This window comes from Canis lupus, chromosome 11, assembly GCF_003254725.2.
Source record: "Canis lupus dingo isolate Sandy chromosome 11, ASM325472v2, whole genome shotgun sequence".
NCBI classification, from domain to species: domain Eukaryota; kingdom Metazoa; phylum Chordata; class Mammalia; order Carnivora; family Canidae; genus Canis; species Canis lupus.
Genome location: NC_064253.1, coordinates 62,392,932 through 62,406,432, shown reverse-complemented (window position 1 = coordinate 62,406,432; position 13,501 = coordinate 62,392,932). Strand labels below are relative to the sequence as shown.

Below are 13,501 nucleotides of genomic sequence, written 5' to 3'. Positions count from 1 at the left end.
GAAAAGGCAAGCTTCAATAGCGACGATGAAAAAGGAAGATTTTCCAAAAATGGCACGGGACAGAACGATGCAATGTGCACAAATAGCCAAAACTATTTACTCTCATACCTATCAGTTCTGAGCGCTAAGGTGTCCTGTCATTACCACATTACAGAGCCGTTTATACTGTATAATAAAGAGCACCTAACAATTGAGATGCCTGCTTATTACATTTTCCTTATGACATTTAATTTTATATGTCCTAGATTTTAACTTGTGCACACACAACACAAAAGAGGAACAATAGTGTTGCCTACACATCAACAGACTTTTTCGGTCTCTCTCTTCCTGTCCAGCAAAATAGGCTTTCTCCCTGAAAACCTGCTGAACCTCCCTACAATTAATAACGTTTCGGTTTGTTAAAACAGGAATCTTCACCATCTCAAGTAGGATGGTCGAGGGAATCTTTTTTTTTTTTTTTCCATTCGAAAATTGTTCCAACTTAGAAACATGTGATGTTATTTCATATTTGGAGATCAACAATGTTTACATATAATTTCTTTACATATAAGAAAGCCCCCAGGGATCCCTGGGTGGCTCAGCGGTTTAGCGCCTGCCTTCAGCCCAGGGCATGATCCTGGAGTCCTAGGATCAAATCCCACATCGGGCTTATTTATTTTATAAATAAATAAATAAAATATTAAAAAAAAAAAAAAAAAGAAAGAAAAGAAAGGAAAAAGAAAGCCCGGGTGATGCAGTCCTTTTGCCACGGAAGCGAGTCCACAGGGAAACTTAAAACAAGCTGTGATGGTACCTGTTGTATTTTGATATACGGGAGTAACTAAATTTAGCAGGCCTGGGTCAGCCACCTGTTCTATCGTATGTTCTGGCTTCTGAAGCCCCATTCAATGCGCCACCACACATACCTACGTCAACTTGTCCATATTCTGTTTCTCCCCCCTCCTCCCTCCCTTAAACACCCATAGACACCGTCCAGTCCTCCACAAACCTTTTTAGCTTACATATTCCATTCTTTAATCATTTTATTATGTATTTTATTTATTCAGACTTTCTTAGCACCTTCTAGAGACGAGTGAATAGTGACATGTTTTTGCAGTGCTAAACTGACTATATCTGCCTCCTAAAGTTTGTTTATGAATCTATCACTCACCGTTCACGTGCAGAGTCATCCCACTCATATTTCATATAAAACCACCAAGAGCTCTCTACATAATGGATGCTGTGGAATATATCACGGAATGATCTACCTGTGAAAATGCAAAGGAACTACTGCGACAACCAGGATGCCGAATGAAAATAAAGCCTCAAAATAAATAAATAAACAAATAAAGCCTCTTTTTTTTATATATATATATTAAGTGAAACTAAAACGAAAGTTGGAAGCAAACACTCTTCGGAAGCCTTTACTTTAGAACAAAAAAGTAAATCTTGAATAAATTCCTTAACATCTGAAAAACTAATAAATTCTTAAATCCTGATGAAGGCACCTAGAGCTTCAATGCCCCTGTTGCAGTCAAAATACAGAACTACCCAACAGCTGCCGTGCTCGCATAAATCTTTCAGGCTGATATCTAGAAGGCCTACCAGAGCTGGTTAGCTCAGTTGGGCAGAGGAGGGCGCATAGGGTAGGAGCATCAATCAAACTGCTTCTCTGGAATCACATACAGCGGGGGCCACCTTTCTAATTGTTTTCCACAATACCGTTGATGTAATACTTTTTCAAATCGCCTCAGTCTTCTCCGGCACCCTAGACAAGTCAGCATGTTGCGACCTGCCCTCCCAAATGTCCTTCGCCACTTGTTCTTAAAGGAAAAGGAGGAAATAAATACAAACACAACTTCATAACAAAAAGTAATTTCACATTTCCAGGATCCCTTTGACATCTGATTATAGGTAGCAGAGCATTTTTCACTGGTACCACACAATAATTATAATGATACCCTAAAGCGTGAGGGTCATTTGTCATCCTTTTATGTCTCTTTTCATCTCCGTAGTGCATGATATCATCTAAAGAGAGCAAGAGACAAGAGAAATAGCTCTATCTACATAGGTAGGTAGGTAGGTAGGTAGGTAGGTAGATAGGTAGGGAGGTAGATAGGTAGGTAGGTAGGTAGATAGGTAGATAGATCGATAGCTGGATGGAGCCTCAGGTGGAGGTTTGGCAATGATCTAAAATCAATTAGGACAAATAATCAAGCCTGTCCAGCCCAGGGGGTTTGAGTGGGGTAATAAAACCTACATCACCTATGATACTTGAATCTGTACTCACTGGCAATGGATCAACACATTACTGAATGGGGCCAGCCTGCTGCGACACTCGGATGCTATATCTACAATACTCCCTTTTTTTTTTTTTTTTTTAATTTTATTTACTCATGAAAGAAACAGAGAGGCAGAGACGTAGGCAGAGGGAGAAGCAGTCTTCCCGTGGGGAGCCTGATGTAGAACTTGATCCCAGGACCCCAGGATCACAACCTGAGCCTAAGGCAGACACTCAACCCACTCAAAAGCTAAACTGGGTAAATGACTTTACAGAGGTATCAAAGGAACTCTAGATCTACTCGCTGAAAGCTAGAGAGGTAAGTGAACCGGTGCAAGCCACGAAGCAGAGTCTCTTAGACATGACAGATGGAGGGGATTTTTTTCAATCAGCAGACAGCTTGTCTGACCAGGTCACTTTCTGCTGGTGTGTTAGTAACCCCTGCCTTCTGCACACCCCTATGAGACCTATGAAGCCTTTACATTCTACTTTACCTCAGTAGGTCCTCACAAAACGAAGGTAGGGGTGGGATTTTATGAAACGGGAAACTGAGATTCCCTGTATGAATTAGTGTTTGGTTTTTGTTTCTCCTTCTTGCTGACATACTCAAAGCATTTCTCTCCTAATACTTCAGTCTTCAGTCTGCTGGACGGGTACAGTTACATGCAAAATGGATACACCCCAGCTCAGAAGGATTTTTCTAACATCCAATATTATCCTCTACAGAGTCAAAAGGCCCCACCCAGACTTTCTATCTCCCAACCAATGTGCTATTCTGAGGTAGACTGACAGGGAAGCCTGATTTCCCACACACCTTTCTTGAGCTGGTCACTCTAACTATGAGCACAATCTACTTGTAGATGGAGGTGGAAGAAAGAGTTCCTGTTTTTATCTCCAGCTCTGGCCTAGCACATGGCTCTCCTGGTCAAACAGATCCAGCCACTGCCTCCCCTACTCCTTAACTTCCCACGATCCCCAGTTCCTGGTGGGTAAAGATGGAAATGGTTAACCCTCCAACTCTGGCCCCTACCTCGTCTCCAGTATCCTCTCCTTAAATATCCAATTACTTCTTAATTGTGCCAGCCATGCTAAACTACCCTTGACCCCCAATGCACCGTGCCTGTTTCAGCCTCTGAGCCTTTGCTTACAGATACCGGTCTCTGCTGCTTCTGGAAAAATCCATAGTCTCCTGACAAGCTCCTATATATCCTTCAAAGCCCAGCTTTTATTTAAAGTCTCTTTCATTTGATTGATGTAGATCTGTCATTAAATTCTTATCCTCATATACTACAAAGTTTTATGGGTCTGGCTCCTCCAACAGACAATGAGTTCCTGAAGGGCACTGGAAGTTTTCCTTATTTGTCCTTGAAAACCCAAAGTTACTGGATTTAATTGAAAACAATCAGTTATTGGATACTTAGCCCCAAGTCCTGGCATCTCTTTTCAGAGGACTCTTTCTTGCCAGGTGACTTTCTTTCTTATTTTCTTTCTTTTCCTCTTTCTTTCTCTCCTGAGATTTTATTTATTCATGAGAGACACAGAGAAAGAGGGGTTCCTGTGGGGAGTCCGATGTGGAACTTGATCCCAGGACCCCGGGATCACTATCTGAGCCGAAGGCAGATGCTCAACCACTGAACCATCCAGGTGCCCCTTGCCAGGTGATTTTCTGCATTGATTCTGGAAATAATTTTGCTCATTTGGGGGGGTTCGTTGTGGTTTAGGGGAGGCAGATGGGTGTCAGATGATCCATAGGAAGCGGGACCACTAAGCATGGGCTTCAGGAAGCCAAAATTTGGAAAAAGGCAAGATTTTATCCTCATCCTAGGAGGTCCATTGTGTCTTTCTTTCTTTTTTCTTTTCTTTCTTTCTTTCTTTCTTTCTTTCTTTCTTTCTTTCTTTCTTTCTTTCTTTCTTTCTTTCTTTCTTTCTTTCTTTCTTTCTTTCTTTCTTCTTTCTTTCTTTCTTCTTCTTCTTCTTCCTTCCTTCCTTCCTTCTTCTTTCTTTCTTTCTTCTTTCTTTCTTTCTTTCTTTCTTTCTTTCTTTCTTTCTTTTTTAATATTTTATTCATTTATTTGACAGAGAGAGAGAGAGAAGGAGCAAGAGGAGTGGCAGAGGCAGAGGGAGAAGCAGATTCCCTGCTGATCAGCGAGCCTGATTCAGAACTTGATCCCAGGACCCCAGGATCAAGACCTGAGCTGAAGGCAGACATTTAATGACTGAGCCACCCAGGCGCCCCCACTGTGCCTCCTTTCTAGGGCAAAATTATAAGTGTCTTGTATGCCTATGTCAATGAAGTTTTGTTTGATTAAATCACACTTTAAAAGCTTAACCAAGGCGCTTTAGGCTGTAGGATCTTGGGTGGCCCAGTCTACCCCAATAAGGAAGGGTCATCCATCAATGGCTGTGCAACCACCACCCACCTGGTCTGAGGCTTTTCAAGCTTGAAACTCTCCTTGCTGCTTGCATGACAGTAGTTTTCTGACTTCTGAACATATCTACATAAACTGAGTCGAGGACACAGTGCATGAACTTGACAAATGCCTCCTCGCTGGCTCACAGAGGAATGGGGAACAGATTGCAAACTGTAGAACTATAAAATTACGTAGACTTTGTAACAAATAAAGGCATAAATAAAATTACAGACTTTCTGAGCAGAAAAGTGTCTTCAAGACCATTAGACTCCAGGAGAAAATGGAGGCCCACCTAAAAAACTAGGCTTGCCCAAGGTCACATCAAGTCCAGATCAGAACACCAACCACTGAGTACCTCAGTCTCAGTTAATAGCCCAGCGGCAGACGTCTGTATCCTGAGAACCCAAGGGAAGCTTAGGTGGGAAATAAAGAATTTAAAACACACCACGCAAAAAGGATGGTTTTAAAAGGAAAGTTCTGGTGCTCCCTTCAGCAGCCCAGAGACTAAAATTGGAACAACACAGGGAAGATTAGCATTGCCCCCTACGGATGGCATGCAAATTCATGAAGTGTCCCATATAACTAAAAAAAAAAAAAAGAAAAAAAAAAGAGAGGGAATAAAAAACATTCTAAATTCAGTGTAACACTGTGAGCTGATGTCCAAAAAAGTATTCCATTGTTCTCTATAGTTCTTCTGTTAGTGTTGTGCTGACCAGCCAGCTAAGACAGGTACTATGATACTTAGCACTGTACCCTTCTATGGAGAACACAGGAGCCATTCCATAAAAGTGTTACTATATAATTCTGGCTTTGTTCTGCTTCTTTCTCTTCCCATGCAATTCCATTCAAACACATACAATCTGCTCAAAGACCTACTTGACCAGCCACTGGTGCAAAGGGCAAGGGAACCAAAAATGAACAAGCATATATAAATATACAAGTCTGCGGATATTTTTTTCCTGGTACAATGGCTCCATAGGGGGGTAGAAAGTGTAGCTTAAGTGAAAAGCAGCATCCTAGCCAGTAAAAATTATTTACCTCTCTTAGAAAGTGATTGGATAGTTCTCTGACAGACTCAACCACATTAACTACAACGACATATACCATTTTTTTCCCCTACAATTTTCTTGATTGCTTATTATTTTAGATACATCCAACTTGTTTATCAGGTGCATGTTAAAGCATGTTAAAACGTGTTATTCAGGTTCAGCGTGGAGGTTTCAGCCTTATTCAACAGAATATTTCAAAGTTGTGTTGGAATTAATGATTCAGGTAAAATGAAGCTTAATCTGCAAACCAAGACACCTTCATATGGTTTAGAGATTGTATATCTGGACCAGGGGGACAACCTGATTTTGTTTCAAGGACAATTAACTTTATAGCTAGGGAGCATAACTGACATCTAAGGCTCTTTTGGTGCCAAAGATTGTAGACACAGAGGAGGCTTTGCCTAAGGGATTCTTTGCATTAAAGACTTTGTTAGGCAAAAGCCACTCTGGCTTGGGAGTCTGATTTGCAATTTGTGCCTTTGTAAAAGGATTAGACGATCCCTATTGTTTAATGTTTGGATCTCAATTTGCATTTGGAAATGGACGACCTCTTCCAGGTTTAGAGTTCTTTATTTTCATTTTCTCCTCCTGATACACAATCGATACTGTACGTTAAAAAAAAAAAAGTGATAGAATGGCTTGGCCGAATGTTTGCACTGATTAAAGGGAGTGTGATAGATTGATTTTCTGTATGAACCGTGGAGTCTTCTCGGGCCCTGACAATACTGATTGAGTAATCTCTTTAGGAACTGAGAAATAATTCACAGGTATAGGTACGCACACATTTCATTTATTTCCTTAATCAGAATACACGGGCACTTTGTTTAAAAACAACCAAAAAAGAAAGCATTACAGTGGTCCAATCAGACACTCGGTCTACAAAAGGAAATGACATGAAAAAATATCCTCCGACCGCCTCAGGACACATTTGAACACTTCTGTCCAACGTCTTCCTTTATAAATAAAGGTTTGAGAAAAATTATTTTAGGATTGCGATAACAATACTCTCAGCTGTACACAATATTTAACTACCTGTCCCTTGGTAAACAACTTTTAACTAATATTTGCTTTGACAGTATTCCCAGATTGGCAACCTAAAACCTAGAATAGAAACTGCGTGAGGAGGGACGATTTCTTAGGTTGTGGGCTTAGGACGTGTGGTTTATTTGTTTGTTTGTTTTCTTTTCAACTCTTCAGTTTCTTGCTCCTTTATCATCATTGACCACAGGAAAGCATTTCTTGTGCGTCAGGATGAATGTGCTTGGCATTTGGAGTTGCTGGTTGAATGAGCTGGAGGTTGACGGAAAGTATGCGCATTCATCGAACACCTATGACATGTCCAGAATTTTGCTAGGTGTTTAAGAATTTATTATCATACCCATTTTGTAGCGGAGAAGATTGAAACCCAGAGGAGTCAAGTGACTTGTCCAACATCACACACCCTCTCCTGTGATCAGAACTCTGGTCTACCTGGCTCCTATCCCCAGGCTCTCTCAGCCACATCAAAATTGCCTCCCAGATAAAGTAAAGCTAATTTCATTTGGAGGATTATCTGCTCCTCACCTCCTTGGGATGTGCTTATTTTTTAATCTAAACAGGGGATATGTTTGGTGCACTGGAAGCTCCATGGACAAGACTGACCTTACCCATTGCTCTTGCTAATAGAAGCAAGTAATCTTATCTGTCATTCTATTAAAAATACACCACATTCTTCTATGCTCCAGTTTGGGAAATGACTCAAGAAAGGACAATCTGCTTCTGCATCACAGCATCCCCACTGCCTCTATAAAATCATCAAGAGTAAATAAGCCATTGCTTTTCTTCTCAAATATTTCATTCACTGATTCCAAAGCCCTTTATACATGTAATCAGTTAGAACAGAGACTAGCAGCCCTCTTGATAGCCCAGCCTAGTGGAGGTGAGCCTAAGAAAGTGTCTGTTGCCGAAGATCACACGTTCTGAAGCCCCCTTCATTGGAGAAGTTAGCTGAAAGGAGTGGCCCGTTGGCATGCTGTGCTTTGAGCCCACGTCCTCAGTTCTGTCCCATGGGAGACACTCCCTCTTTGCCATCTTCCAAAGTGCTCTGCCAACATTCTCCTGATGCTCCCAATATCTGAAGATAATCCCTTTTCCCCTAAACGGGATCTCAACCTAAAATAGATCTGAGTGTATGCCACAGGGTATGAACAAATGACTCAGAGAGCCATTTCAGAAGCAGGGAAGACTCTTTAGAACACAGGAGCCCAGTCTGGAAGCTAGCTAGTACTCAAGGAACAAGCGAATGACAGCTGGAAAGAAGTTCCAGAATGTGTCACCTGAAGGATCCTCTGCACAAGGGAGGCGGCTGAGGCCTAAGCACCCCACACTTATGTCACTGCAGGAACTCATTCTAGCCCGACTTCTCCAGGTCCTCATCCCCAGCCGGCACATGAAACTGTAAAGTGGCCATAAATTCATAGACAAGACCTAGGGATCCCCTAACCTGGCAAATGGACAGATTTTTAATGTGTGGATGTGATTCAGCAACGGGGATGTCAGAAGGGAAATGAGTCTCTCCTAGAAAATGTGTTGAGCTGGCACATTTTCTACATTCAGGGGTTTTGTTTTGTCGCTGGTTGTTTCCCCTGTTGTTCATTCATATCATCTGACTTTGGTTTGTATTCAATTCTTTGTGTCCAACAGTAGGGCAATGGTTAAGTGAGTCCTAGTACATCCTTAGGATGGACTACCATGCTCCATTAAAACTATCTGGTAAATAATAAGAGCTAACATTTATTGAGGTTTGCTACATGCTGTTCCTATATTCAGCATTTGACATACACTTTTCTCATTTAGTTCCCACAATAGCCCTGTGAAGTAGGCGATAGTATTCCCCTCACTTTAAGGCGGAGGAAACTAAGGCAAAGAGAACTTAGAATCACATAACCACTGAGCAGCGAGGCTTGGAATTATACCCAATTCTACAGAGCCCCATGTTCTTGAGTCATGGATTATTATTCTACACACAAAAAGACTGTTCTGAAATTAAAGAGACACGGAAACACCATGTATATATAGTCAGGCCCAACTTGGTAAAGCATTCGTGTGTGTGTGTGTGGGGGGGGGGGTATATTTCCATTGAGAAAACTTTAGAAGGACCATTCAAACATCAATTGCTTGGAGCAGCCTTCCCTGACCATACTGAAAGCCATCCCACCCTGCCTCTGCTGCTCTCTATCTCATTCACATGCTTGATTTACTCCTCATGGGACTTATCATTACTTGAGATGTACACATATGCTGCATCCATTTATTGTTTAGCTCCCTGCTAGAATGAGGGGTAGGACAACTTTTGGTAAAATGCCTGGCAATGTTGCAGGTACTCAATAAATATTTGTTGACTTGCATAAATGCACCAAACCCTTAATGTTGGTGGTTTCTTCCTCTCACTGTCAAAGAGGAACACTTTAGATTTTTTTTTCTTTAAGTAGGCTCCACACCCAATGTGGGGCTTGAACTCATGACCCCAAGATCAGGAGTTCCATGCTCTACCAACTGAGCTAGCCTGGCACCCCAGAACCACTTTGGTTCTTGATACTTAGATGGATTAATTAGAGGGTTTGTTTTGTTTTGTTCCGTTTCCTTTAAATCTTCTGAGGCAAAAAGAAAAAAAATTCATTCCACTTAGTGATCAAAAAGATAAATCGGTCTTCAAAATGTAAAAAGTTGATCTCCCCCATAGGGGAAGGTTCTTTAAATTGCAGAAGAGGAGGCCATTGGAAATCTCCTTAGATAAACCTGCTTTGAGTCAAAAGAGACTCATTAATGTTTCAACTGCTAATCCATTTAGTGTCCTATTCATTTAGATGGCTTTTCTGAGCACCCCCCTGGTGGTTTTAGAAAGATAAACCTTCCAGTCACCGGGCTCAATTGGGCAAAAGCAAAGGACAATTGACTGCAGATGAAGGGATTGACTCGGTTTTTGAGATGAATGGATAGCTGCCTATCTGGCCAATGTGAAAATGAAAGAACACTTGGAATGAACAGATAGCAGTTGGTTATGTGTTATCCCAATTAGAAGCTCTCCTTTCTCCTCTAAAAAAGATTAGGCCCCCTGTGAATAGGAATCTTGTCTTTAAGTCCCATGGCTTTGACCTTCCTTTGTACTGTCCTACTCACTTGAAACCGAGCGTGGCAGTTGTTTGAGGTTTTGCACTCTCAGCCACGTCCTTCAGAAAGGCAACTCTTGCCCCATCAGCAGCCCCTCAAACCATCTAGAAGTCAGGAGAAAAATATCCTTGCATTCCATGCTGAGGAGGGGGCTGCTTTGGCCAGCTTCCCTCTCCCTTCCCCAAACAGAACCAAGCTCCTATATAAAATTCATAAATTCTTGGCAGGAAAGAAATCCTCCCATTGGAAGGAACAGATGTTCTACGAGTAACTTTTGCCATTATACTCTGTTCTAATATCGTAGTTTTAAAGTGTGGGGGGATGTTAACTTTTTTTAAAATGTCAACATGTTCTGGGCAGCTTTTCCATCTCCATCTGTGGCATACACATCACCAATCCTCCTGCCGCCCCTTTTTAAATTTCCAGAGACTAGTTGGGAATTGGAAAGATATTTAAAAAGCTGAAAGCGGAAAATTCACTTGAACAAGTATGCTAATGTATAACCTAATGCAGAAAGTAACATGATGTTTCCCTCCCAGTTGTAAATCTCGGACACTTTCTTTCCCTCGTCTTCTTAGAACTTGGGAGGGGTCTAGGAGACTTTCGGTTTTTATTTTTATTTTTCTAGGAGACTTTTAACAAGGTAATTATGGCCAATTAACATTCGGGGGTTATTACTGGTAACAGGGTTCCAGGGGAGCGACCTATTCATAAAATTCCCTCTCTAAAGGGAGCCTCCGTCGGGCTCCCAATTCGGGAGGCTACTAGGCCGTTTGCACTTCGTTATCACCTCGTTAAACTGCCCACCTAGAATGCCAGGGTCCCAGGTGGCCGCGGGGAGGGGTCAAGGTCAGCGGAGGATGCCTCCTAACTCGCCTGGCGCCCGGCTGCTCCGAGGGTGGGGGGCTCTGTCCTGGCCCGCGATGCCTGCTGGCAGGGATTTCGGGGAGGCCCGGGGCGCCCGCGGGCTGGGGCCGACCCCACGCGCTCCGGCCGCCTTTGGGTTCAAAGTCGGGATTCGGTGAGCGGGCTGCGGGGGGGCGGACCCGCAGCAGGACACGGGGGCCACGGGCGCGGTGGGTGCGGCCGCCGCGGACACACGTCCAAGTGCGCGGGGTCCCCCCATCCGCGCGGGTGGGAGCCCGACGAGTCCACGTCCGCAGGCGCCCCGCAGGCCCCGCGCGGGGGACCGGCCCCGCGAGCGCTCGGGCCCAGGTGCAGGGGCGGGGCGGGGCGGGGGCACCCGGGGGGCGGGGGGCGAGCGGGGAGCGCGGCGGGGAGCGCGGGGACACCCGGGCCGGGGAGCGGGGGAGCCGGGGAGCCGGGGAGCCGGGGAGCCGGGGAGCGCGGTCTGCAGTGCCCCCCGCCGGACGCCGCGCGCAGGACGCTCCGGGCCGGGCTCCAGGGCCGCGGAGTCGGAGGTCGGGTCCCAGGGCGCGGCGCCGGCCGTCCTCCCCGGCCTCCTGCTCGCGGGGACCCGGGGCGCCCCTCCCTTCGGCTAGTGGGGGGACCCCGGCCGGGACCTACGAAATGGAGCCCGTGCGCGCGGGGCCCGCGCCGGTGCTTAGGGACTCAGTACGGCGGCAGCGTCCTCCTCCTCCTCCGCCCTCGCCCCCGCCCCCCCTCCTCCTCCTCCGATCCTCTTCCTTCAACTCCTCCCCTTCTCCTCCTCCTCGCCCCTCGACCTCCCCCTCCTCCTTCTCCTCCTCCTCCCCTTCCAACTCTTCCCCATCTTCCTCCTCCTCAGCTTCCTCCTCCTCCAACTCCTCTTCCTCCTCCCCCTCCTCCGCCTCCTCATCCTCCTCCTCATCGTCCTCCTCCTCCTTCCCCACCCCATCCCCTCCTCCTCCCTCCTCCTCCCTCCTCCTTCCCCCGTCCTCCTCCTCATCTTCCTCCTCTTCAAACTCCTCCTCCTCCCTCCTCTCCCTCCTTCCCCTTCTCCTCCAACTCCTCTTCCTCTTCCAACTCCTCCTCCTCCCCTCACCCTTCCACTCCTCCTCCTCCCCAACTTCCTCCTCCTTCAATTCCTCCTGCTCCTCCTCCCCCCCTCCTTCTCCTTCTCCTCCCTCCCCCTCCTCCTCCTCCCCCTCTTCTCCTCCTCCCCCTCCTCTTCCTCCTCCTCATCCTCCTCCTCCTCCCCTCCCACCTCCTCATCTTCTCTTCCAACTCCTCCTCCTCCCTCCTCCTCCTCCTTCCCCTTCTCCTCCTCCAACTCCTCTTCCTCCTCCAACTCCTCCTCCTCCCCTCGCCCTCCCCCTCCTCCTCCCCTCCTCCTCCTCCCCCCCCTCCTCCTCCTCCTCCTCATCTTCCTCCTCTTCCAACTCCTCCTCCTCCCTCCTCCTCCTCCAACTCCTCTTCCTCCCCTCGCGCTCCCCCTCCTCCTCCCTTCCTCCTCCTCCTCCTCCCCCTCCTCCTCCAACTCCTCCCCTCCTCCTCCTCCAACTCCTCCTCCTCCCCCTGCTCCTCCTCCCCCCCCAACTCCTCTTCCTCCTCCCCCTCCTCCTCCTCCAACTCCTCCTCCCCTTCCTCCCCCTCCTCCTCCTCTTCTGGCTGGGCCTGGGATGGGGGCTCACTGATGTTGCCTCTTCTCCGGTAGGTTTGGGCAAGGACAGGGAGGGATGCTTCTCTCCCCTCTGAAGGGGAGAAGGAACCTGAGCGCCCGGCTGGGATCCAGCCTTCCTAGGCCGCAAGCTCCGCCTGTAACTGTAAACTCAGAGTCCCTTCTTGGAACTTAATATCCTCATTGCAAAATAGGAATAATCGTACCCAACTCACAGAGTTGCTGTGAGATAAGAAATGCAGAATTCCTGGCACATGGTTGATGCTCAGGGCAAACCTCACTTGGAGCTGGCAGCCGCAGATCCCAGAACACCTGTGCCTGCAGAACCTGGTAGGTCCCTATAGACGCAGGCAGTCAACACACCCAGGTTCTCTTTTCTTACAACACATAGTAGGTGCTCAGTCAGTCAATATGCCCTTTATTGAGCACTTACTATGTACCTGTCTGACCCAGCCAGCTTGGGCTGCAGGAGACTTTAATTGCGGGGATCCCTCTACTTCATCTCGCCTGGAAACTCCTTCCAAAGACACCTCACATCCTTTTTTGGAAATTAGTAGTGTGAGAAATAAGAATGCACACTCCTGACCGTGGAGTAATAAATAGAGTGTACAGTCAGAGGACCCAGCTGTTGGGGGCACCCCTACCAGTTCCTGGCTGTCTTCATCTTGCAACTTCCTTGAGCCTCAGTTACCTTATCTTTAAAAACTGAGGCAACAACACCTTCTGGAATGGACCAGTGTGAGGATGAACAGATACATGTGTATGAAAGCACTAAACACATCATAGGTGTTCCGCAAATACTAATTTCTTATTGGTTTCAAGCACCAAGCAGGTGCCCAATGAATACTCGTTGGATTGAACTGGGCTTCCCTCTTGGCAGAGTTCTGGAAGGGGAAAGCTTTCCTTCCTTGTCCTCCACTTTGTCAAATGTCATGCCCTGTGATTTGCCTTTCCAGCCTGCTTTCTAGAGTTTGGCTCCTTGCATGTAGGAAGAGTGATGGATCTTTCCAGAGTTCAATGCCTGGGATTGCCTCTCGCAAGCCTGTTCTGAAAATCTATCGTGTCCCATTTT

At 46.0% G+C, this 13,501-nt stretch overlaps 1 non-coding gene across 1 annotated transcript; it reads left to right on the top strand.

The window, feature by feature from the left end:
* The first annotated feature begins 5,151 nt into the window (after nt 1-5,151).
* LOC118350357 (U6 spliceosomal RNA) lies at nt 5,152-5,255 on the top strand. The gene has a single exon (XR_004803995.1). It is a non-coding gene; the product is annotated as a U6 spliceosomal RNA (small nuclear RNA).
* The last annotated feature ends 8,246 nt before the right edge of the window (nt 5,256-13,501 follow it).